Source organism: Lissotriton helveticus, chromosome 4_1 (assembly GCF_964261635.1).
Source record: "Lissotriton helveticus chromosome 4_1, aLisHel1.1, whole genome shotgun sequence".
In the NCBI taxonomy this organism is placed as follows: domain Eukaryota; kingdom Metazoa; phylum Chordata; class Amphibia; order Caudata; family Salamandridae; genus Lissotriton; species Lissotriton helveticus.
The window spans coordinates 2,100,795,630-2,100,822,623 of record NC_136063.1 but is presented as its reverse complement, the minus strand read 5'-3'; the positions used below and the strand labels follow the sequence as shown (position 1 = coordinate 2,100,822,623).

General features: G+C 44.2%; 1 protein-coding gene across 3 annotated transcripts in view; it reads right to left on the bottom strand.

Moving 5' to 3' along the window:
* GAB3 (GRB2 associated binding protein 3) overlaps window positions 1-26,994 on the bottom strand; it is a 489,597-nt gene that overhangs the window by 260,279 nt on the left and 202,324 nt on the right. The window contains exon 1 of one of the 3 annotated variants that reach the window (XM_078688764.1): window positions 22,355-22,456. The exons of the other annotated variants lie outside the window; for them this stretch is intronic. The gene's annotated coding sequence lies outside the window, so the exon portion shown is untranslated. Of the gene's footprint in view, window positions 1-22,354; window positions 22,457-26,994 lie in introns of those variants that run through there. 3 annotated transcript variants of the gene reach the window in all.

Below are 26,994 nucleotides of genomic sequence, written 5' to 3'. Positions count from 1 at the left end.
ATTTAAAGATCTCTGGGAGTAATGGTGAACCCCATCCCTTGGCATACATAGATGGCTTTTCTATAGCTCAGCTGACGCAGCCCTTTCGTCCGAGGGCCTTTGCTCTTCCTACAAGTCTCCACTCTGAATGTTTTTAAAAAGACACGTCACAGGTTATATGGCAAAACATGTGTGATCAAAAACAGCAGCTGGCATTCTCTATTATGTAGGCGCTAGTGTCCGACCACAGAGAATAACAAGGAGCAATTTTACTTGACCTTGCATGGGGTGTTAATGCTAAATCCCAAGAAAAGAACAAAATACAAAAGCATGTGCTATGTGTGAAAAATACAATGTGGCACAAAAACAAGCGTGACATTTAATAACATGGACAAAGCAAATATGGCCTACAACGTGCATAATTAGGGTAACATTGGAAAAACGACAATGGGCATTATATAAGGAAAACATGACAAAGGAGAGGGTGGACCATCAAGACCCCCTCTCATTGCATTATTTCTTGTGAGCCATAAGCCCTCCCTGCACTCAACATAGAATATTACACTTAGCACATCCGCAGATATACTATTTAGTGCGCACTTGACTGACAAGTGTGCAAGAATGTCTGCAAATAGTACCCATTCATTGTGTTAACTTCAGGAGTTGTAGAAAAAATTCTAGTGAGCGTAAAGCTGCAATATCCTCTCAACTGTCAAAAACAAACAAGAGATCACTTGTAAGTTGTACAACAATTTTAACATAAAAGATTTTTAAAAAGAGAGAGAGATGAAGCTGACCAATATTTGATATGATTATAATGCGTTTTACAGCTGTCTGGCAAACTATAGTGAAAATCCCAGATAGTGTAGAGATTTCAAAGCAGGATGGAGCAATTTAACTTTTGAAACTAGTCAGTAAAGGCAAATGGGGCCAAAACCAGCCATCCAATGAATATTTTTCTAAATTTGGAATTGGGTAAATGGTGTGGGGGCTACAGCACATAAAGGCTTGTTTATATGGTATGATACAACTGAATAAAAATGTCCTGACTGCGGGAGACATGCCCCGTGACTTCGAACTTGACAGGTAAACCGTGCACTTAGGGGTAGAGCACAAGTAAATTATGAACTTGTGTTTCTCTTTTTATATTTCTGGTTATGTACTACTAGCAGAAAGGGAAGGCAGTCACGTTTGTCTTAAAGTATTTATGGTTTTTGTGGGCCAAATCCTTTTGGGTCCTTATGATTCACTCCTTTTGTTAAACTGTGCTGAGTAGCAGGACCCTTCATGGAGAATTGTCTGCACAGGAAAAAGCTTGGAAAATGTCTGTTCCTCCCTGATCTACAGAAGAGTGTAGTCCTCCTGCTGAAGCAACTTCACAAAAGTGAGCACATGTAACACACAGTGCCATGCAAGTGGATAAAGGTGAGGACACCCTTTCTGAAGGGTTACTAAAGGCTTTGACCTTTAAGGCGATTGGTCTTCAATGCACTGTGAAAGAAACGAGTAAAAGCAGATGCTACCAGAATTGAAAACGATACACCTCCTAGAAGTAGGTGAACAAAAGCACTGGACAGAGTGGAGCTCTTGTACAAAAAGAGGAAAATAAATTCTTCTTTATGAGATACAGAATTTTCAAATAACCCTCAAGTGCACAGAAAGAAGGAATGGCTCTATTCATGTTTCAGATACCTTCTAACTATATCAGTAAGTGTTCTCTGGTCACAGAAGCTCATGTTGACTTGGTATCATTGTCTCTTTCTAAAGCAGAGAGGCGAGGTCGCGATAACCCTGTTCGTTCATCAAGATGACTGTGCCAGCAGGATCTACGAATGATTCACAAAAAAATATTGTCAGCCGACTGGTGAATCAGGAAATGTCTGAACCTTAGCGAAATTTCAAGAGAAAAGTGTAACAACCAGTAAATGAATACCACTCCTTTCTCAAACTCATTTATATTACAAAACCGCCTGCTGTTGGTTTGATGCAGGCTACTACACTCATTTTTTGTGGTGGATTAAAATTCTGCAAGACTGGAAAAAAAAATATCAGAAACTGTAGTTGCCTAATATATTTGTTTCTAGCAAATAGACCGCAACCCGCATTTTTAAACACGTGCCATAATACTCGCCTGAAATATATTCTTTGGAAAGCTTACTCTTCTTTCCAAAGTTCATTCAAGGTCAAAGAAAAGTCAAAAGCTTTGATTGCTCCGGTACTCTCCCATGCATCACTGCAGATAATATTTACATAAACCCTGGGGAAACGTAGAAATGCAGTTACACATAAAGAGCTAAAGCAGACAGTGCCATGTTTGCATTATAAATTGGTCAGGATCATATTATTTAAAGGTGCAAATGAACAACCGATAAAAAAAACAGTGCAAAACAATGAAATAAACCCTCACAGCTTGACCTGTAACAATAACGCACTAGAGAGGAAGAGAAAAAGCAAGTCAGAGTGCATGGAAAACATGCCTGCTCATTTGCATGACTGCCAGCATTATTTGGAAATTTACATCCAAATTTGAGATAAGTTGAAAACTTATTCTAAATAAAGTGTAAAAATAGACATCTGCTCTGAATGCATCATAGTTAACATATTTTAGAACAAGAATAGCAAGCTTGCTCTTTATGCTCACAATGCCAACTATGACATGCCCGAATAGAAGGGACATGGGTGTACAACCTGCCAAGAAGGGATGAATCACGACTGTGACACTATGGTATTTGCTTCTCAACATTTCACAAGAAGCCAGTAGATGAACGCAAAAAAAAAAAAACCTTCGCCCCCTAGCAGAATATGATGAGAGAGGCCTGAGTCTCCCATATCTCACCGATATTCATCCGCCTCGGTGTGAAAGGGGCACCCCCTGAAGGGCGGCGGTGGCCTGCGCCACTGGGCCTGCAACAAGCCCGGGGAAGGATTAACATCAGGTCCTACCTAGCAGCACTGAAAAGCATCACACATACAATGGACGCGTCACAGACCCATACATTTGCAAATCAACAAAGGCATGTGGCATACCCTTTTCAAGACAACTCACTTTAACACTGGCCACCTGCTTGCCTGTCAATGATTTGATTACGAGACCGGAAGCTATCATTAAGAGGTAAACCTTTAATCCTTCTCCTTTGCAGCAATTTAAAGAACATTAACAAGTTCAAGAATCTGAACAGAACAAGGATGTCCAAACCACACATTAAATACTGGCTTCCCCCACATTCCTCCTCTTTGGTAGGCTGCTCTTCTTAAGATAAGTATTCGTTTGAATGTGTATTTTTGCAAAAGAAAACATGAGGAATGGTGCAAACATTGGTATCATGAATACGTTTACATTCTAAGGTTTAAGCATTTTAAATGTATGGATGCGTTAGGTTGGGTTAGTATGTTTCGTTAGTGCTAAGGATTTTAAGTTTCTAAGGATGAGATGGACTTTCCTAGGCTTGGATTTTTTGTTTTGCAACTTCAATAGTCAGATGTCTACAAAGCCCATGCTTATCATTTGGCATGGGTGCGAGCACTGAAACTGTATTGAAATGGTTGAGGGTTTGGGTACTCGGTGGGGTAGAGCAGCGCAAGCAAGCAAGAGGTAAATTGGTCATTGATGTTCTAGGTTGTTCTTAGGAGAATTTAACGAAAGGATGCTGCCTGACATTACAGGCTTAATGTAGATCTTGCATCATGACAGTTTGCCACCATTTTGGAATAGGCAAATATTTTTGCATAACATAAAGATACAGGGCCCTATCTACATTTTGTACGCACAGAGAGAACTCCGCTAAGAACGAAGGCGAGAGAAGGGCGGATTAAATGGCAGGTTTCCTTCTATCTCAGTTTGGCAATTTCAGACTGTTTTGGAAGGAGAAAAAAACCCAATAGCTAAACTTAAAATATCAAGCAGTGAGTGTTCTGATAATTTGGGACAAGAATACATTTTGAAGACCTTGATACTGCAGGAATTTAAGGAAATGATCAGTGGAGCAATGGACGATGTTTAGGTATGAAGAGCAGGAATGGAAAATCTGAGAAGGAGTACTGGTCTTTGTCTGATGAGGAAGAAGCAGAAAGGATACAGAAAGAATGGAAAGTGGTTAAAGAAAGTAGCCATGTGGAGATTACAACAACAAAGTGAGAAAAAAGGAAGGTATGGAGAAGTCTGTGTGTTCAGCAAGCAAGTTAACAATGTCCACTGTTCATGCAAAGTTATCAGCAGTACTTGGGGAGTTCAGGTAAATCCTAAAGTAGGAGAAAACTTTGATCAGATTAATTGTATAGCTTGTATATGATTAATATATTTTAGATCTGGATGCCTTGATAACATGCATTAATCAGTCTTAGACCGTTTGGTCTCTTCATGTATTTATTCAGGGCCCTTGACACAGGACTCTTCCCTTCAGCCCCTTCTCTAACTTTCCTGTATACATTCTATTTTACCCCAACCATCTAACTCCAACATTCTATTATCTCGCAGTACGTTACATCATCTCAGATGCTGACAATTGTCAGCATGAGGATCTAGATGTAAACACTTTCGATAGAGGAAGCAAAGGAGTTTTGAAGGATACAGAAGGGCACTTAATATTTAGTCCTTCAGATATTAGGCCACTATATCAAAGAATAGAGTATGAAACTGTTTGACAAGGAGGTCAGTGGGATTATGAAGCATAGTTTTGAAGACACATTGCAGAGGAGAAGATTTGTAGAACCCCGCATTTGGTCCAGAAATATTAACGTTCCTGTTCAAGACATGGAGAGTTAGTTCCTATGAAGAGAAGTCCTAAGCTAGGGGATTTAGCAAATAAAGAGGATAGCACAAGGACAAAGGGTTTGTTGTTCAGAGGAGGAATGGTTAAAAGCACAGGAACATATGTAGCCCTAGACAAGGCCCAGTGTTTATGTCGGAGAGTTTATGAAGGTTAAAGTGTTTTTGCACAGACTGGGAGAAGGGGACAGTTTTCTGGCTAGGCCTTTCCAAAGTCACAGCATTAAAATCAGGAAGGAGGATATTTCCATTGATTTCAAAGCACCGCAGATTTTTTTCCCAGAGCGAAGAAGAGGAGGTAGAAGTGGAAGCCTTAAAAATAAAGGCCCGTCAACCAGTTGATTTTATGGTGCGGAATGGATTATGGTATGGCGAAAGGGTGGAGTTGTCAGAAAGAGCAAGGAAAGAGTTAGTTCAGTGGTTGGAGATTCAGGAGGTATATAAAGGGCATGCAGTTTTTGGCATAAGGCCAAAGCTTGCTCTAGAATCCAATGCAAGCAATATAGTATGAGATGCCTGTTTAGGATCTCAGGAGACAGAATTAAAGTGGCAGTGGAGAGACAAGGAACAACACAAATTGTTTGGAAATGTAAGCAGGTGTGCTTGCCTTGAGAAGTGTCAGGGAGAAGTTGAAGAGTTGTACAGCTCTGTACAGGGTGAACAATGTTTCAGCTGTGAGTTACATACACAGATTAGGAGGAACAGCATCAAGGCAGTTGTTGGGTTTGGGGTTAAGGGGATTTTGTTTGGAAAACAAGATTTCTTTCCATGCAGAATATTTACCAGGCTGTGAGAATGGTGCCAACGATTTGAGAGACTGGAGGATAAATATTGAAGTGTTCGGGAGGGTCTAAGAGATATGGGGTGGAATGAAAATAGATTTGCTTGAGAGCAGGAGGACTTTTCAGCTGGAGAAGCAGTACAGCTGGAGGACAGATCCGGTGGCTCCGGCAGAGGATGCGTTCGAACAAGATTGGATCATGCCTTTACCCTGTTTATGATGATTCAAAGAGTGTTAATGAAAGTGAGGAAATCGTAATGTCAGGTACAGATAGTAACCCCCATCTGGGTTTCCCAGTCATGGTTTCCAAGGAGACATTGAGTTGGAATTGGAAGAAACATTTTTAGTACTAGCTTCACAAGGACTGCTGGAACAATGCGAAGGAGAGGAACAGCCTGTGGAACTGACAGGAGTTCTCAACTTTAATGTTTAGAGGATAGCCCCAAATTAAAGTGCAGATATACAGAAGCCTGGTAAGTTTGGGTTTGTTAGTGCATAGAAAGGCACTGGATCAAATGGAGGCATCTGCTGTAGTGGTAGCAAATGTTTGGTAGAGCAGTTTGAGAGAGATTTGTGTTACGGGAACAGTAAATTGTGATAGGTAGGTTAAAGCGGTAGGTCATGCTTTTTTAGGAATAGATCTGTCATACAAGACGCTTTGGAGAGCAGTCATGAAGGTAATGCCTTTAACCTCTTGCGTGCTTCGGGCGGTCACCCGGCCATCAGGCTTCACGGTGGGCATGTGCGGAGGACGTCCGGGGGACGTCCGGGAGCCGTCCGATCCCCGCCCACTCATTAAAACGTCCGCACAGCATGAAAATTCGTGCAGCGCGAAAGGGGTTAAACAGACCACCAAAGACCAGGTATGAGTGTGTGTGGAATGCCAGCGTGGTCCTTCATCTGTTCCAGAGCCAGCCAATATATAGATACCTGGTTTTAAGATAATTGTCCTGGTATAATATTACTTTGTCATGTTATTTTTATTCAGAGGAGTATCGGATGATAAAGACTTGGATGTGGGTAATAGGTTCTATCACCAAGATAGAGTGAATTTTGAGGTCTGTAGGAAGATACAAACTGTGTCTGAGAAATATTATAATCTAAATGTTGTGTGAATCCCCATGTACACAGGAATATAACTGAGGGATTCTGGAATACAGAAGTGATTGACTAAAACAGCTTTTAATGTCTTTTGTTAAACAGAACAAGCCAATGTCTTCAGCAACTATTACAAGATAGTTTAAGGTGATGATACAGGAAACAAGTGGGCCTTTTGAGGTTTAAAGCACATTCAGTGAGAGTAACATTGGCTAGCAAGGCTTTCTTTTCAGTGAGAAGCTTGGAGGAGATTCTAAAAGCCAGATATGGGGAGTGTGATTGCTAAGTGTCACAAAATACCACTGGAGTATGTTGCAGGTAGGTGCTGCTTCTGTCTTGTAATAACATGGCCATTTTCAAAGCAGCGTTTAGAGAATCTCCATATTATTAGAAATAAGGAGGATAGCATTATCTCTTCCTCCGTGGCCTTGAAGTTAAGTGGAGAGGGTTTTTTAGGTGTCAGAGAATTCAGTAGTTAATTTGGATGGAGCTGTTTTATTGATTAAGATATGGTTTATCAATTGTAAAAGGGAATAATAAAGAGGAATACAAAAAGAAAGTTAAAGGATGAGATTGGGGGTTATTGTTTATTTGTGTTTCAGACGGACAACTTGCTGTGAAGAGGTCTTCAGAAAGAGGCCATGTATGTGCTTTAGTGGGCAACATATGCAGGATAGGTTAGAAATGAAGAGAAAAGAAGTGTTTGCAGCATCCAAAGACTAAAATTATTGTGAGAGCCTATATTTAATGGGTGGTTTTTGGTATCCTTACTTGATCTCCACTAGTCAAAAATATTCACACCCAGCACTTCTCCACATATGTTCCATATAAAAACACCAACATGCTTCTTTCCCAAGGGAAAATTCTCCAATAAACATGACATCCATACTCTTTCCCTCCAAAATAAATCCATGTTCCATGCACCTACCCACTATTCTATTCTTTAGCGTTAGGTTTTTCTTGTTTTAGATTTGACATTAGCAAAGACCTTTTGCTTTTGATTTTACCCATGTATATATTCACTGGAAAAAAACAAAGTTAAAGTAACGTAATAGTTAGGCAAAATGTTCAGTGACAACGTAAAATTTTAAACATGCAAAAAAACACAGTAAATTCATCAGTTACAGTTCTAGTTATCTCAAGTAACTAGAACTCGTCTCCTAACATAACTATAACCCGCGCCCCAGCCATACACAGTTTTCTCATCAATAATTCCATTGCAAATGTTGCAGTGATATTATCAATGATGGCAGAAAAGACGCCATGAATGATGTAATATGTTGGCTAATAGTGCATGGTGAGGGCGCTAATTATAGTTACCTTATGGCACGAGTTATAGCGACTGGTGACTTTCTGTATCTTTTTTAGTTTAAAATGGTACATTGTCACTAAACATCAAACCTAATTATAATGTTACTTTAACCTTTGTTTTTTTCAGTAAATGTCTAGTTTATTTTTAACGTAAATCCCCCACAAGCAGCCAAACCCACGCTGCAAGGTTGGCCACAGGGCCTGGCTTGCCGCAAGGCCCTGCGGTCAACCCCTTTGGAGGCAGCCAACAAAACAATGCCACCCCCAGGGCCAAAATATATATATATTAAGGGGAGGAGGCTTGCAGCCCGCCTTCTAAAGCGTTAATAGACTCCAGCTACCCCCTCCCCAGGGGCAAAAGTCAAATAAAAAGGGAGAAGGAGCCGCGTGCCCCCTTCTCAAGCTCATTAGGCCTTAATTATCCCATCTCCTGTTGTAAAATTTAACAAAAAAAGGAAGGGTGTGTCAAGTGGCCCCCTTCCCTGAGCCCTCCAGGGCCTCAGGGACCCCATCCCTGGCACTGTATTTTATTAAAAGAAGAGGGGGCTGCATAGCCCCCCTCCATGAGCCTTCATAAGCCCTGGGGACCCCATCGTAAAGGGCCATGTGGCCCACCTCCCAGGGGTCCTGAGCCCCAGAGACCCCGTCGCCCAAGGATAGGTGAGTGCCCTGGTGCCTACCCAGTGCACCCACCAACCAACAGGTTGGGGGCCACAGGGGGAGCCCCAGAGCTCCTGCAGCCCCAGTCAGCTCCCAGCGTAGTGCGGGAGCTGGCTTTGCTCCCGCATGGAGGGAGCAGCTATTCATGCTTGCTCACTCTGGTTGGGAGCAATATGTGTTCTGTTTCCCTGCCATCAGGAGCATAAGTTTGCTCCCAGCTGGCAGAAGTATTTTTTTTAATCTTCTGCCAGCTAGGATCAGGATGGCTCCTGTTTGGCCGAAATAAAAAAAGGCTCCCACTAGACGGAAGCAAACATATGCTTCTCTGCCCGCAATAGTGCAGGCGGGGCAACTTGAGTGTCCAGGGTGTGGGCTCCCCGGGAGACAGTCACTTAGCTGGTCCCAAGGGTTGGGGTCTGCGTGGCCTTTTAAGAGACCCCCTCCCTTTTAATAATTGTGACGCCCATCTGGGACTCAACCAGTAAGCCTAGGGGGCAGGGCATCTGAACCCTGTCACCGTTGTCTTTTTTTTGCTTTTTTCTTAGGACTCAGGTAGGTAGCCCATTGGCAACTGCCTGTCTCACCCTGTAAATGCCCCTAAATGTAGTATTAGGTAGCACCCTTGGACCCTAAACTTTGAATTCTAGAGATGCTGACCTGAGAACAGAGTACCTGCTGCAGAATTTTGGAGCAAAATCCTGCTGCTGTCTCCAAGGACTTGACCATCATGGTGTGCTGTCTTGTCCTGCTGCTGTGAGGCCTCCAAGAAACCCAGGGCAACCTCAGCCTTTCGCCAATTGCAAGAGAACTTCCTTGGAGTAGAGGACTAGTCCCCTGCAGTTAGCAGGCACCAAATCCACAGAGTCCGGTTAACCAATTTGCTGCTCCCGGCAGTAAGATCCGCCCCAATCCGGTTAAACAATTTGCTGCTTCCAGCAGTAAGATCTGCCCCCTCACTCCACCAGGTGAGAGGACACCAGGACCTACCCAAACTGTGCCGTAGCAATAACTGAGGTACCAGACCAACTGCAACCAAGATAAAGAGTCCAATCTGCCCAGGCAGCAAGTACTCACAGAGGGATATCGGGAACCCTGAGATCCACTTTCTAAGTGGCCCAGCTGACCAGAAATCGTCCCTGGCACCTGCATGCCCCTGACCGCAAAGACCAGCTTAAAGCATAGAGCCAGACTGACCTATCTGCTCTGCATCCTGCGGCCTCGGTACCGATGAACCAGATGTGCTACCATGGTCCTGAGGCTTTACAAACCCATCCCTTGTTTAGGGTCTCGGGGAGTTACCTGTTGGTCCCCTTTTGCAGACTGGTTTGGGGTGACCCCCTTCTTCGTAGAGCACTAACCATCAACGACTTCAGCACCCTGCTCCCAACCGAATCTGGGATACTCCTGACAATCCGCTGGTGGAATTTTGGGCCTTGGCCTGCTGTTACCCCAAACCTTGAAGATGAAACTCCAGAACCGACTGTATGCTTTTATATGCATTCTTGTGTTTCTCTCAATAGACTTTCATTGTGCACAATTGCACACAACAGTGAACTAATTTCAGAATCTTGAAAATTCATAACTAAAAAAGTACTTGCATGTAAACGAAGTTCTTAATCTTAAAAATGATATAAAAATATGTGTTATTTTTGCAATTTGGTGTTGGATTTATTCCCAAGTGTGTGTCACCTTTATTGCCTCTGTGAGTACAACAAATGATTAGCACCATCCTCTGATAAGCCTAACTGCTCACAAACACTACCACAAATAGAGCTTTAGCATTGTCTACTTTCGCCTCTGTATACCAATTGGGGACCCACTTTGACTCTCTGCGCAGTGTACTTCATTTTAGTGGACAATATGGAGAGCCAGCTTCCTACATAGAAGCATTCAGCAGCTCTTTTCAACCATTGTTCTGCTATAGTGTAATTTACATTTTGCTTCCACCCACTTCAACTTAAATCAGGGGGCAGTTAATCAGACAACATCAACCATTGGTTAATTTCTCGGTAAGTGACGGCATTCTTCCAAGCCACAATATTGCCACCCACAGAAAAAGAAGTTCCTTTCAGTGCCATGAACTTGTGGGCCAATACATTTGTTTAATTTTACATTTCTTACAACCTTCTAAGGAGTGTTCAGCCTTTACTAGAAATGCCCTAATTGATGTGAAGCCCCTCTCTCAAACTCGCTGTTTTTGGTTATCAATTGTGCAATTGAACAAGTTTTTCAAGACAGCTCTCCACACTCGTGTGTCCAAAATCTGCAATGCGTGTTCTGCAGCTTCTGCAGCTCTTGTTTGGGAGAATGTGTTAATCCACCCACACTTCAACATCCCAGTTCAACACTGCGCCAGGAGATGTTTGTGTGATTCTGTCCCAGCATGCTACTGTCAGGTGCTTTTATATGATGGAGGTTTTAGTGTTGTGTGATCATATGCAGGAAGACCCTTGTGGTCTTTGCTGGACTCCTTACAAAGTTATGTAAGCAGTTGGAAGGTGTGGTCAAAGTTTAAGACATAGTGCATCATGTTAACGATTGCATGGCGAAGAATAAACACGTGTGTTATAGAGCTCAGTGTGCAGAGTGGCCATTTGTGTGCTCCAAAGCTGGGGTGAACGTGACAACTCAGACGCACAGTCACCCAGGACCTCATCACCAGTCGCCTGGACTGCGGCGACTCACTCCATCTACGTGGGTATTACAGCACAACTACTAAACAGACTCCAGACCATCCAAAACACAGAGCCAAGCTCATCCCCGATCTGCTGAGGAGAACCCACATCACCCCCACCTCAAAGCATTGCACTGGCTCCCCGTCAGCAAACAGTGCCAGTACAAACTACTCACCCACGCCTACAAAACTCTGCATAACAAGCGTCTAACCTCGCTCCTCATCCCTAGTTCTTGCCCACACCCCCTGCTTTCACAAAAGCAGGAGAGACAGACGCAACTTCCCCTATCTGGCAGCCATATCCTGGAACAGCCTCCCACTCCTCCTCAACGCGGCCCCCATCCTGAAGGAGTTCAGCAGAAGCCATGAAACTAAGCTGGTCGACCAGACCATCCCTGCAGCAGAAACCCGCCAACGCCTGGTTACCCTCATGGGTAGTAAGTTGGGCTCTACAAGTTCTGTTTGATTGAAAGCATTTCACCCTTGTCACTGACCACCAGGCGTTGCTCACCATTTTCTGAAATCCGAAAGCCAAGAAGCCCCCCTGCTTCGAGAGGTAGGAGTTGCGATTGCAAGAGTATGATTATGTATTATGCATAAGCCGGGAAAGGATCAAAACCCCGCAGATTACTTCTCACGAGTGCCGTTACAGCGTCACAGTGCAACATCTAAAGCGGCTGAAGAGTATATTAATTTCATAATAAATGCCAGCACCCCTAAAGCTCATTTTTTTAGCAGATTATTGCTGCTAACAACACAGAGATGTGCTCAACTGAAAGATACTCGACTCTCACCGATGATGTTGAATATAAAAAAATTCAATCATGTGCAGAAAGAACTTTCTGTAACTCAAGAAGGTATTGTCATACATGAGAGCTTGAGGCAACAAGTTGATGAACTGGCACACGAAGGACAACGTGGCATTGGGGCCACCAAGAAAGCCCTCAGACAGAGTGTGGTTTCGTCCCTTGATGAAAGAGTAGAGAAGGAACTGAAAGTATGTCACCTGTGTAACTGCTAATGTCCCAAGACAACACAGCACATGCTCAAAATGTTTGACTTTCCTATATAGGCATTAGAGAAAATTGCAGTTGTTTTATTTGGACCCTTAAAGAATGGTCATCATCTCCTGGTAGTTATTGATGAGTACTCACATGTTCCCTTAGTAAAAGATTTATCATCGATCACCCATGGCAAAGTCATCAAGAGGCTGGATGATATTTTCGCAGTGTGGGGTGTTCCTTACATTCTCAAATCAGACAATGGTCAACCCTTCAATAGAAGGAAATTTAAAGACTTTCTTAATAGCTTCACCTTTAAAGCATCAAAAAGGCCCACTTCTCTGGCCACAAGGAAGTGGCATTGTTGAACGACTTATGGGCACCATACAGAAAGTGGTTCAGCGTGCTGCGCTTGAAGGATTCGATCCCAGGTCAGCATTATGTCCAGCTCTTCGTGCCTATCGGTCAACTCCCCGTTCTATAACAGATAAAAGCCCTGCCACCTTGCAGTTTGGGAGAGCCAATGGGACAAAGCTACACCAGGTGACCCCGAGCAGAATAATAGACACTGCTGAGTGTTGTGTCACGAACACTTCTTGCAAAAGCAAGATGAAGACCTATGCAGATAAGTGCAGGTGTGCTCAAGACACAACTTTTGAAGAAGGAGGCCAGGTCCTAGTAAAGCAAAAATGGAAATGTAAGACTGGCACTCCGTTTGATGCAGACTTACTGAGAGTTGTGACAAGTAAAGGACATATGGTGACCGCTAAACTTCCAGGAAAGTCCATTACGAAAGACTTGTCATATTTCAAGCATCGGCTTTGATCTTGGTAGGCTCCAGACATCACAAGTGAGACAAATTCACCTGAGTGCCAAAGTCAAACATCTGAGTCTACATCTATGAAGCCAGATGACAGTAACAAAAAACGGCCCACAGGGGCCCAAAACCGGCCCCCACCCGTGCGGCGCACCGGGGGATAGCCCGGTGCCCGCTACGGCCAGTCCGGCCCTGCCAGTGGTCAGGAAATTATGCACAAGCCAAATAGATCTGGTGGTCTTCCATTTAGTGAGTGTCCGGAGCAGATAGCCGGGAGAACTGGGAACAATTTAATACAAGGAAATGCTGATTGGTGGTCTTAGTGGATACATGCCCTCGCCACTACTATACACACACACACACACACACACACACACACACGCACACACACACACACTATTAATGCACTTTGGGGAAAAATGTAAGGAACCACCCTTCCACATGTGTTTATGTGCATGCACGCATATGGTCTACCCTACAGAAACAGGATCAGTCCTCATAGTAATAGTATAGTCTGACTGAGCCAGACAAACACTATCCGTGTGAGGACCAGTGTGCTGTGGGAATGGTCCCTGCAGGGTTTTTAATTATTTTATCTTGCATATTCCTAATATTTTTAATTCCATAATATTCTCCTCATCATTTTGAGTGGCACCACTGGCTGCAGATGAGACCTTTGTAACATCTGGAGACATTGTCACAAGGTAGGATATCCATAATCACACAGGAACCTTCATATTTCACACTACCACCTGGTGCATTCATGAACAGAACTAGAGATCCACCCTTAGCTGGGCAGCTAGTTTAGGGTTATCAAATTAACTCTACTACTTGCATTTACAACTGCCACTATGTGTGCTTTTCGACAAGTTTGGAGTCTTCTAATGTGGCAAAATACAAGCCTTTCCCTGGTCTCACACTCAGAACCCTATAGAAAAGGCATAACATTTTGACAGAAAAAAGAAATAAAAAACTCACACAGGATAATCTTGCCCTGAAACCATTGAAGAGGTAGACCGCCCATTGCATGAAAATGCAGAGTAGAAACTACATATCACGTGCTACAAAAATAGAAAGTTTTTTTCTGACAGAATAAAGTGCCTCCTGCCTTTTGTTCTGAAGGTTAACCTACAGATAAGGCGTCAACGAAAATCAATGGGGTCGCGCTCATGCTCGCTGTCCTCGAGACTCTATAATTCATACCCGAGTTTCGTGAAATTACAGTAGACAGAACCATACTTATGCATTGTTTCCGTTTTTCCTTTTATGTAAAAAGGGGGATAAGCCTCTACAATATTTATGTGTTTATTTAGAAACAGAAAGCCTTCTATTGCTCTCCCTCCGGGAGAAGCTCCAGTTCACAAAGTGGGCAGAGGTAATTTACTGTGGTTTTGCCCAGCTGTTCCAGAGACCTTTCTAATCCCAAGAAAGGCGTGTAAATATTTATGCTATTAACGGAACCAAGGGACAAGATTACAGCTCGTGGGAGAAATATATTTTCCACTAGAAAACAACCCTTCCAGCAGACAGATACGTGCCTCATTCCTTTTTTTGGCGGGGTTTTCACCTCCAGTAATAAATAACTATATATGTTGGAAAATGGTCCATCTCTGAACGGTCACCCCAAACTTTTTGCCTTCCTCCACCTCTTTTCTGTACTTGTTTTTGCTGGCTTTAGGACTCTGCACACTTTACCACTGCTAGCCAGTGCTAAAGGGCTTGTGCTTTTCCCCTAAACGTGGTAACACTAACTTAAATATGCCGATTGGGTATGAGCCACTTATAAGTCCTAATAAAGTGCACTACATGTGCCCAGGGCCTATAAATTAAATGCTACTAATGTGCCTGCAGCACTGATTGTGTCACCGACATAAGTAGCTCCTTAAAAATGTCTCAGGTCAGCCGTCAGTGTGTGTGCAGTTTACTGCCACTTCAACCTGGAATTTAAAACTACTTGTCAAGCCTTAAACTCCCCTTTTATTACATATGCTACCCTAAGGAAGGTCCCTGGTGACCCATAGGGAAGTGTGCCTTGTTAGTAAATGATAGGACATGTACTTTTATGTTTTACATGTCCTGGTAGTGACAAAAGCTTAATTTGTTTTTCACTGCCGTGAGGCTAACTCCTCTCATAGGCTAGTATTGGGGATTCCTTAAAATACCTTTAAGGTGTACTTGAAGATCAGAAAGGAGTAGCTTTTTCATGTTTCATATCTTTGGAATGGCAATGATAAATCATCTGTACTGGTAAAGTCGGATTTAACATTACTATTTTATAAAGTGGACATTTCTCTTCTCTGTGTGCCTCTCTGATACATGTCTGGGATAGGTGACAGTTCTCCTTGGGAATTCCTTCTAGACTGCCACAAACACAGGAAGGGATGGGTGTGATTGAGTACCCATCTGCTTTCTGATGGGACTTCCTGGGCAGATGGGAGGCAGGGCCTCGCACTTACACTTCAAAGGGTAGTTGCCTGACACCACACAAGCTTTTTCATGTTTCATATCTTTGGAATGGTAATGATAAATCATCTGTACTGGTAAAGTCGGATTTAACATTACTATTTTATAAAGTGGACATTTCTCTTCTCTGTGTGCCTCTCTGATACATGTCTGGGATAGGTGACAGTTCTCCTTGGGCATTCCTTCTAGACTGCCACAAACACAGGAAGGGATGGCTGTGATTGAGTACCCATCTGCTTTCTGATGGGACTTCCTGGGCAGATGGGAGGCAGGGTCTCGCACTTACACTTCAAAGGGTAGTTGCCTGACACCTCACAAGGGACTGATAACCGAGTACTCTGGAGCTGAGTTGAATGAGATATTGGTGCACTTCAAAATCACTTTGACGTTTCGCCCACATCAAAGGCACATTTGAATATAAGACTGGGTCTCTGACCCAATCAAATCAGACATTTCTGGATCTTGGACTGAAACTCTGTCAGAAGGACTGCAGTGCTGCCCAAAGGACTCATCTGCACTGCTTTTTTGGTGGTTACCCTACTGCTCCCTGACTTTGTGGAAGGGGAGCTGAACTCTGCCTTCTCCCCAAATGTGATCTTCATGGGTTTGTAGGCTTCCCCTCTGTTCTTTCAGAGATCTCAGGGACATCAAAGATCTTGTGCTTTTTCTCAGCCCCTGCACCTCTCTCGGCGTGCTTGTGCCACTGGCAAAATGGAGAAGTGAGTGCGGAGCTTGATCACCTTCCCGCACCATTCTGAGCGTGCATGTTGCTGCTGGCAAGTCAGAGACGTGAGCGCGGTGCTCCACCCCATCACCACACTATCTGTAGCATTCCTGTTGCTGCTGGCAAGTTGGAGAAGTGAGCACGGTGCTTCATCTTCTCCTCGCACCGTCCTGAGCATACCTGCACACCGACCCGGCAGCCAGGAAAGGTACTGAAATGAAGGGACACGCTGAGTTTCCGTAGCCCCCTGGCATCTTCACACCATAGTGCAATAGATTCAGCTGTGGTCCATCTTACAACAGTGGTTTGCCAACGTGAGACCGGTAGTTGGGTTGTTCCTTCCACTTCATGGTGATGTAGAGCTTTGCCCAGAGGAGAACCAGGTCAATTAAACTATTTGCGGCTTTGGGGGAGTTTATACATAAAAGCTAAGTATGCAGCACTCTAGTGTGTAAAGATTTTGTTGACCTGTAATGAATGATAACATAGTGCAACTGTTGTTCCAGTAAGAGGTAATATGGACAGTCTCAAAGCATGTATTAGAAGTCTGCGCCAGCAGAAGCACAACAGAGGCAGTGTGAGCTGTAGATTTTGTGCAACCTATCAGATGTCAATTGAACTCAAAGTAGAATATTATACTCTATGAACTGAAATTTGGCACTTCATGAAGTTTTGTGTTGATGGCCCAGCATTTTCTCTAATTTTTTCTGTGTGAGTGTTAGACCCAAGTCTGATTCCCATTTAAGTTGTAGGGGCATTAGTGCATCTTCAACCAAAACTGGGATGGATCTAACTGTCTAGGATATTAGCTTGTGACCTGAACCAACAGTGACTAGTGTTTGAACCAGCTGAAGTGAGGGAGGCTCAGAGGTAGTTATGGCCCAGTTATAGGCGAGTGTTGAAATGAAGCGCTTGTGGAGTATCAATTGTCCCATAGGGGTGCCAAATTGTTCTTGGAGGGTTCCAAAGGGGATAAGTGACCCACCTTGAAAGAGGTCTTCCTGGCAAGGGATCCCAGAGTTTTCCCATGCTTTAGCCCTTTAGCCGCTGCAACAGACACATGTAGTCTACAGCGTTGGAGACTTAATAATGGTATCTCAGGAGGCTACAGGACCATCTATGGCGAGAAATTAAGTGCCCGGCGACTATTAGTATGTACTACATGTTTAAGTTGGTTGGTCATGTTTTGCAAGTTAGAGAGTGGGGTGCATACTTCATGTATAGTAGAGAGTTTAAGTTAAGAAGGTCCGTCGTTTGCCATTGGCCCATATCAGGTCCCCCGTCATGCTATATAACATGCAAAGAAAGCTCTATGGTAGAAAAATAGATACATTCATAAAATAGTAGAGCAATCTAGGTAGCATTATCATCTGTGCAAGGGCAACTCGGTCCTTGGTCTTACTTTATTTAATCTCACTCCAAGTGCCATTTTGAGTATTTTGGTGTTTTTTTCTTCAGAATGACTTTAATTTTGTTACTCATTTTCAGCTGATGCAAGCCCTTGCGATTTTAAGCAATACTAAATTCCAAATTAACTTTCAGAACTGCAGTAAATACTGAAGAATTCTCTTAACAACCCATTGTCTACCAGCCAAATAGCACCAAGAGAAAGAACAAACAAGTACTAACAAAAATCATTTTCTTTTCTGCCTGCATCTATTTTGTTTACTTGAAACAATATTTGGCATAGATTTCAGTGAGTAAATAGTCTGTTATTCCTAACGTCGATAAGATACAGTATGGGTGACTTGGTAGATGTTTAGCGGCGTAGAGCAAATTTTACCATTAAACATATCCACATAGTGCTTGTGTTGTAGCTTTAAGTGCCTACTGTTTATTATCACAAATAAATGTGCTTCAAAAATCAAATTACTTAAAAATCCTGCATAGGTCATACATGACAGGAATAAACCTGGCAAGAATAGGTACAAGGGCAAATGTACTTTGCCTTCGTGGATGTCAACAAGATGCAACTTTCTACCACATGATATAAGACTGCCCGGAGGTGAGGAGCATATGGGAGGGGGCCACGAAACATATCCTAGGGGCCCTGGGGAGGAAACACACCCTTACACCCCGGCTGGGTCTCCTGAACATCTGGGGACCGACAGACCTCACAGAAACCGAACAACAATTCATGACACTGGGTTTCACGCTGGTCAAGAGGGAGATAGCTAGGAAATGGGGTGTAGCAGGCAGACCCTCACTTCGGACGTGGATTAGAGAATATGATAAATGCATGGTTGCGGAAAAGGAGGTTTTTAAAATGAGAGGGGGCCCGAAAAAATGAGATAGAAAGTGGGGCAAGTGTAATGCGCACCGAGGCGATTTATGTGTATCCCCGTTGACAGAATTGGAACTGCAACATACAGAAAGACGACAACTTCATCCGTTTTAACTCTAATGATTGTATCACCCAAATGACTGTTTTGTATGATGAAATATGCCAAATATCATTTAATTCAACATGTGATCTATTATTGTACAAATTTAATACAAATATTATTTTACACATTTAAAAAAAAAAATTACAATGTAATTACTGCTCTGAGGATTTTCACCATTCCATCAGGTGAGAAGTGGTATTTTTCTCTTTAATAAGCTTCCCTTGACTTGTCCCTCCTCAAGTCTCTCCTCTACACACTTATCTAGATAGATAGAACCGCTGGCGCCTCAAATGGGAGGAGCGAGAAACAGAAAAATGACAAGGACATAAGGAGAATGGTAAAGAAGGTAAGGTAAATAAAGTACAGGGAGAAGGGAGGCAGAGATCTGGTAGAGAAATAAGTGAGGTAGTGAGAGAATGTAAATGGAGAAAGATGAGATAGCCAGAAAGAAAGTTACAGAGCAGCAGAAAGAAGTATTGAGAGTTAGAGATAGTGAGAATAAAATGTTGAGAGACAGAGAATGGTGGGGTAGACTGAGAAAGGTAGATGAAGTAGAAAGAAGGTCATTCAGAGAGAGGCAGAGGTAGAGACAAAGAGAGGTAGAAAGGTAGAGGTAGTGAAAAGTATAGATTGATGCAAGGTAGACAGGGAAAGTGTGAGGTAGAGACAAGGGGAATAAGAGCAGAGGGACCAAAAGACTGGCTGCATAAAAGGAGTACTGAGGCATAGCGAAAGGTAGAAAGGGTGTGGATGATAGAAAGAAAGGCACACTAAAGAGAGAAAAGAGATGATCTAGAGATAGAGTTGAAGTTGATCCAGAAGCAAAGAAAGAAATAGAGGGTGAGTAATAAGCGTGGCCTTATATGGTCGAACACAGCCTCATGGGTTCAATGAGGACTGGTGAGCTTTGAAGCACAGCAGACAATGGCCAAATAACTATGGGAGGTGTTTTTGAAAGATCAGTTTGAGATCGTAAACTTCTGTGATCAATGCAGAGTTGTGGCATTTAAACTGTACATGGATCTGGACTTCCTATAGAATGTTCCTTTTGGAAATTGATAGTACATTTCGGACCTGATGAAGCCCATGTCTGGGCGAAACGCGTTGGCTGTGTGATGCATTTACTCTTGATTTCTCTTTGTTTTTGTGATTAAAGTAGCAATGTGCTTTTACTCGTTATTTTCAAGTTGCCTCCCAACCTTTATGTGTACAAATAAAATAAGCATATGTTTGCTTTTCTCTAGTCAAACACAGGTGTAATTATATGGATGCAAGTGTTAAAAAAAAAAAAATTTAGCTCGGTCACAAAATGCGCAATGGGTGAGAATACATCCATGACACAGAGCTGTTTTTGAACAGTGTTATGCTGGCGTTGCTTCCCTCTCACATACCCCACTCACTACTTATTGTTCTTAATGTTTAATATTTTATTTATGGTGTTTTATAAAGCGCGTAAATAACCCAACTGTATAAGAGCGCTGTATATATGACTGATAAACATAGCCAGAGAGCTGATACATAAAAAAGAAACATCTAACAAAAACATAGAGCAACATTTTAAAAATTCTAGTAAGATACGGTATGTTGTAGCAGAGTTATTATTAGACTACTGTTATTTGTTTATAAGTCACTGGGATAGATTATCCAGTATGGTTTTTCATGAGTCTGCTTTGCGTTGGTCCAGTTCCAGGTACTCGGGGACAATGTTTGTGACGGTTTTACTGGGATTGATGTGCTTCTGCCCTGTGAAGGTATTACTGTCTTTGTAGCAACCAATGTGCCCAGGGGACAGGCTCACTGAGATCTTATGAGAGGATCTGTTCATTAGGATCTTTTTCACCTCTTTTTTGAAGACGTGGGTCGATGGGTTAGAGTGAACCTTGGGTTGTAGGGAGTTCCAAACCCTTGGTGCCGATCCAGAAGAGGAGCATGTGTAGATTTACACTATACGTTATATTGGGGAGGCTAATATGAGCATGATGCCCTGCAACGAGTTCTTCATTTTTAGGCAACAGACCATATCAAAAAGTAAAACGACATGTTCTAAAATGCTATGTGCAGTTGCCTATAAAAGCCACTAATGGCTGAAGATCTCAAGCATGATGGCATGGAAAGGTTACTTGTGGGAGCTATGCAAGACAGCAGCGCTTCAATGTCCTGACCGGTCATAAGATGATGCTGTTGCAAAGGTTACAGTCAAGAGAATCACATTACAGTGAAAGAAGTGGGAGCTGACCAAGGCTTTAGGTGGGATAAAAAACTGGGGGTATCGCAAAGGGGCGTGGCCAATGTAATTAAGGGCGTGGCTTAAAAACACATATGCTAAACATCTATTCTTAGCATAGTGTGTCGCCCGACTTGTATTTTGCTGTTTCTGTCATTGTATCCAGATATATGATACAACAAGTAACAATACCTACAAGAAGTCAGGACTATTGCCTTTGTCAATGGTTGTTAGTTGCATAAGATAAATAAGCAGCAACTATGGCTCGTTGTATATAATATTGAAAAAGCTTCCACTTAAAGCCATGGTGACACCACGACAATATTTCTGCTCCTGAGTTTTCAAAAAGAGAAGGGAAATCCAAAGAGACAATGACTCTTTAAAGGATTTCCCTTCCCCTACAACGCTCCCCTGGCCTGGTATCATGCCGTAACTTCTCCACTAGTGAGAAGTGAGCAGTGTGAGCAGCGCACACTAGTGAGAAGTGAGCAGTGTGAGCAGCGCGCACTAGTGAGAAGTGTGCAGTGTGAGCAGCACATATTGATGCGACGCTGTCACTGCAGTCCGGAATAAGAACAGGCTGCCTGTGCCAGGGCACAAAACAAAGCCCGATAGAAACCCGTTTCGAGGCCTCCCTTAAAAAACTGCCGGTGCTCAGTCCCGGTGAGACCCGGCCCACTTAAAGCCCTGGTGTTGACTGACGTTACGATCACAATGTAAACCGAGCTCCACAGCAGCAGTGCAATACAGTTACATTACTATGTTCAAACGTGTTTATACAAAAGACAACGTAAGTAAACTGAGAAATATTTTAAGTTTCTTTGAATGAGGATAGTTTAATTCAGAATCCTTATTCACATTGCAGTGTGAGTATGATTAGTAGATAGCTTTCAAGACGCCATGCATTGTGCGACTGACATTCTAGAAGTCCAAGCTTTTAAAAATGTGGCACTAAACTTTCCAGAACTTGTATTTGCACTTTTCCCACCGACAGACTGCCTGTTAACCACATTAGGCTAATGCTGGTTTGTTACAGATGTATTGAAGTGCTTTAGACCCAGTTGCCAGGTCATTTGAAAACAACCCGATGTGCATGTCATCAGAAGTTCTGTAAGCACCAATAAGCATAAGCTTGCAGCTCTACACTCCCCAAGTAAACAAATGCTAGCTCTCACATTCATTCTGCACGGCACACGTCCCTTCCGTTTATTCGCATAATGAAGCAAAGTGTAATTGCTTGGTTCTCTTCACTGTAGTGTCGCTCAAAATGTCACGCACGAGACAATGAAATGTCGAGACAATGAAATGTCACACACAGTCACGCTGAAAACACACAAATGTAACACATAACGAGTTTGTAAGGTTAGCAGCTATGCCCGAGGTAAGCTGTAGCTCAAAAGAAGCACTGCACTAGGCAGCGCTTTGAACACAACCCCCTCCAGAAAAGCTAATAAGGCGAAATGTGCTCACCTGCGGGTAAGCGGCTCTATATCAGCAGTGGGCTCTATCGCAAAGGTTTAATGGAGCCGGCTGGCCCTCCCACCATCAACCAGATTAAGTTCAAGGTCAATCATGTGAATATAAGCAACGTTTGCCCTCTTTGTTTTGAGAACTGCAGGATTTTTTTTTATTATTAAAACGGCCTAATTTCTGCATCCATGCCAAGTCATGTATCCAACAAGGCTCTTGTTCCTCCGCTCTTTCCCTCCCCGCTGCTTCTGAGGAATGTGCAGTGTCAGAGGCTAGCGAGCGACGCCCACAAACGGCGCTGGCGTCATCGGGCCGCGAGCCTCCGCGCGCAGGGAGGAGAACGTGCGCGCGGCGCTACAAACTGTTCACCGCCGCCCCGCGCCAACCCCAACAAGGGCTTTCTCTGCTAAGCCACATGAAAAGGGAAATGGGTAGCGTGGGAACAGCCTCGAGGTGCTGAATGCACGACATTGGAACCACCGTGCCAAGGGGCGAATGATTAGAAAAACATGACAGGCTGTATGTGTGGAACTTCAACACAATGACGAGTCATGGCGCAATATCATAAAGGATGAAATGAAAAACGAGGGGGGGGGGGGGGGGGGGGGGAGTTGCAGGGCCTTGGAGTTCATGTTGTTTGCTTCGTAGTTTCTTTTTTTTAAGGCAACATATTCCTCAAAGGTTTTTTATTAAAGCTCAGCAGCTGAAAACAGTTTAGTAAGAAGTTCAAACAAAGAACATCAAACCGCGCGCCCAGATCATCACCAAAAGAGGAGTGTGAAGGCAACGAGAGAGTTGGATTCTGAGAAGCAGTTGTAAAAGTGCGCGCGCTGGTTTACCCCCTCTTTCGGGTGCACATTTATACAATATTGTGAGCAGGGTATAAGTCTGTGGGCTTTCGTGTGGATCGTCGAACAGATTTACTGACAAAGGGGTCTTGGGTAACGAGGGTTTTATTATTTTGTACAGACGTCTCTTCTGTACAGGCACTCGGTAATAGGGGAGGGGGTTTTCCGTGTCCTCCGCCGCTTGTTTCGCCGTTCCGATCCTCCGTGTTTCCCGGTGCCTCCTGGGGGTCGTAGGTCTTGCTTCCGCCCTCTCGGCTCTCACCCGGAACACCGCAGCAGAAAGGTAAAGAAACCAATATTAGGCAGGAGTAGTGAACGTGGTTTAGGGTAGGGGAGTGAGGGAACACACGTGCTCTTTAGGCTTGCAGTGCCGAAATGGTGCAAAAAGGGGGGGGGGTGCACAGAGTATCGAGTGTTTCGTTTTAGGGCGGTTTGCCCCACCTCCGTCCCGCCCAACCCGTGAACCGTGACCGTACCTGCTCTAGCCACACTTCGTGTGAAGTGTGGCTGGGCGATGCGCCTTCCCGTTGGCCTCCCGGCTTGTCACAGTTGTCTCGGTTCTGCCTCCCTTCTTCTCCGCTGGTCTGGGCTTTGCTGTCTTCCGCTTCTGCTTCCTCCGTCCTCCGCTGTTCCGCTCTCGCCTCCTCCCGTCTCCGATGTTCTTCGCTCGTCTCCTCTCCCGTCCTCTGCCTCCCGTCTCCTGCCTCCTCCTCGCTCACCGCCTTCGTCCGCTGCTCCTCTTCTTCCGTACGCCACTCCGATCCGTCCTCTCGCCTCGCTCTCCTTCTCTCCCTCCGGGTATGTCACACACCTGAGTGTGGTTTGGGCGTTGTTTTACCTCTGTAAGGTGGGCGGGTTCAGGGTCCAGCTCCGCCCAATTAAAGTAACATGGGTCTTCAGTATCCAGCGCGGGATTGTACCTGTCTTCTGCCGTCTTCCATGCGTCGGTGTGCTGTTCGAAAAGAGGGGACACAGGTAAAGGTAAGCCTGGAGGGCCCGAGTCCGGGTCCTCCTCGTCACAAAGTCCTAAAAAAAGAAGTGGGGGACTAACCTAGTTAGACAGTATACAAGTGACATCACGGCACGCGGCATTACGGCGCATGACAACATGGCGCATGACATCACACATGGCATCACAGGAATTGACATCATAGAAAGTGGCATCACAAGCCACGACTTTACAGGAAGTGGCATCACAAGAAGTGACATCAGATCTAAAGCCCTCACATATATGTTTAGCAGGTCTACCATGTGTATGTTTGAGCGCATTGCGAGGATAATAGCACAGTGAGCTATGGAAGATGATGTGTGACTTCTACACCTTGCAATCCTCCAGATTTATGTAACATATCCTGTACATTCATTTAACGTATATCATTTATTGTACATTTAATATGCACATATTGATGAAAAGCGCTCTGACACCCTGCATTGGGATGAGTAGGGCTTTACAAGAAAAAAAAATAGTGGTATTTAAATTATTTCAATGCCTCCTCAGGGGAAGTAAGCTCTATATAAATGCAATTTGCTTTGTGTAAATACTGGGAAAGACCAACACATCTGACATACTTACAGTGCATGCATAGCTCCTAAACAGGGACTGAACAAAGTGAAAAGCTGCCTCTCTTAACCCCTTCCCTCCGGCGCGAATTCTACCGCGGTGTGGGGATTTAATTAGGGGGCGTAACCCCTTGCGTGCTCACGACAGCCCCTGACATCCTACGTCACGGTAGGTGTGTGCTGAGGCCAGCCGGGGGTCGTCAGAACTCCGCCCACTAATTAATTCTTCCACACAGGCGGGGAATTTGCGCCGCGCTGGGGAATTCACGGCGTTCGGACGGCCCCCGGCTGTACTGAGCACACGCCCACCATGACGTAGGACAGCCGCGGGCCGTCCTGAGCACACAAGGGGTTAAGTATGTGTGAAGTGCTAACAAGGCGTGAGCCTTTGTTTCCCCTCTGCTTCATTTAGATCAGGTGGGAGGCTCCTGACTGCTCCCAGCCAAGCGACTAAACAAAAGGAGGCCTGATGACCCTTCAACTTTGGCCTTTGTTATGGGCCCAACAGGAGTCTTAAATAAGAGAGCCCCGTCCCCGCCTGCACGTTGTTGCTTGTAGCAGATGAAAAGCAAACAACGTGCAGGCGCTGCTGTAAGTGTCCCAGTGTTTGGAAATTACACCGGGACGAGTTCAGCACATTATTCAGCGAGGCCCAAATTCTTGGCTGGGTGGACGGCATTCACCCTGTGAAAATACTGGGTGGACGCCGTCCACTCGTGCGTACCCCTGACTCATGCCCTGATAGTGAGTTCACAAAGGTTTCCAAGAGGAGGACGAATGACTCATAGCTGCCAAGGTTTCAGATTGCTCTGTTTGACATTTTCATAATTTCAGTGTAATTATGACTGGTATTCAACGACTATGAGTGACACTTTCTTGGAAGCAAAATCAAGCAATGAAGATTAGGGAAACATAGGGAAACATATAAATATCAGAAATGACACCCTTTTGAGCAATGAGAAACTCTAAGAAGATCTTAAAACTGCTGTAACCACCAGAAATGGAAGGGCACTGTGGGACCTTGGAGAGCCAGCTACCGCTTACTGAGGAGACCAGTCACAGTGTAACTGTGTACACTACAGGAGGGTTGCTTACTGAGGAGACCAGTCACAGTGTAACTGTGTACACTACAGGAGGCTTGGGGGGTTGCAAGGTACAGTGTACAAAGGAGGCTCGTAGATTATCAATACATTAGGGTTCATATAGAAGAGCAGTGGGCACAGAAAAGTAACAGAGGTTGCATCCTGACATCTAAAAAGGTTATACAGGATGTCAATAGAGTACTGAAGGTTAAGGTGTTTGCATGGGGATCATGGCCCTCCCGTGGGTTCTGTGGGAAGTATCACGGAGGCCTGTGCCTGATTGGTGTACAAAAGAGGTCCATGGACTCCCACAGCCAGTGCAAGTGTACACTGAATGTATAGGGGTTACAGAGTGACACTGTCAGGCGTATACTGGAGGCCCAGGGGGCTGCCTATTGTTCACCCTCTGGACTGCCATCTGCTGTCTGGTCTTTCCTGCCTGAGGTCCTCTCCCTCCCAGGAATTCTCCCTGCCAGCAGGGGCTAGGATTGAGGCGTTGCTCCTCTGCACCCATCCCATGCCCCCTGTCGTGTCCCTCAGTTCTGCTCACTCTTCGTGAGTATCCGCGCGCTTTATAAATACCCAATTTCATTTCATTTTCATTTCACTTAGGAAGAACTGATCAGGCTCGGATAGTGTATTACTGTGCACAGGAAATGGATTTGACTCCCAGGGAGGGCCTTTTGGGGGCTTGTAGTTCTTCCAGTTTCATTTTCATCAGATCCTTTATGCAAGCTAAAGGAACCTAGGAAAGCTGGGCATAATGTCCCAGCATGCAACGAGGTAAACCCAGAAAAGATTCACACCAAAATATGTAGATAAAGGCTGTCACGAATGACAAACCGGTCATAATCTATTGTGTGGTATTTTTTGTACTAAGCTGCACTCTGTGCAGATATGTGGCTGATGCTGGCTTTACATACATATGGTGAATGAACTGGGTTTAATTGGTTTGACTTTCTACAAAAGTCAGACTTTACTCCCTCTGACCACCGCATCTCAGTCATGCGCAGCGCTATAACTAATAGGCGGAGGGATCGACTGTGCTGCGGTCTACTGCGGCAGTAAGCACTAGCGACTGAGTTTTTGTCTACTCCCTCCCCACAAATCATGTGCCACCCAAATGAGTCCATAACTCAGTCTAACCTGG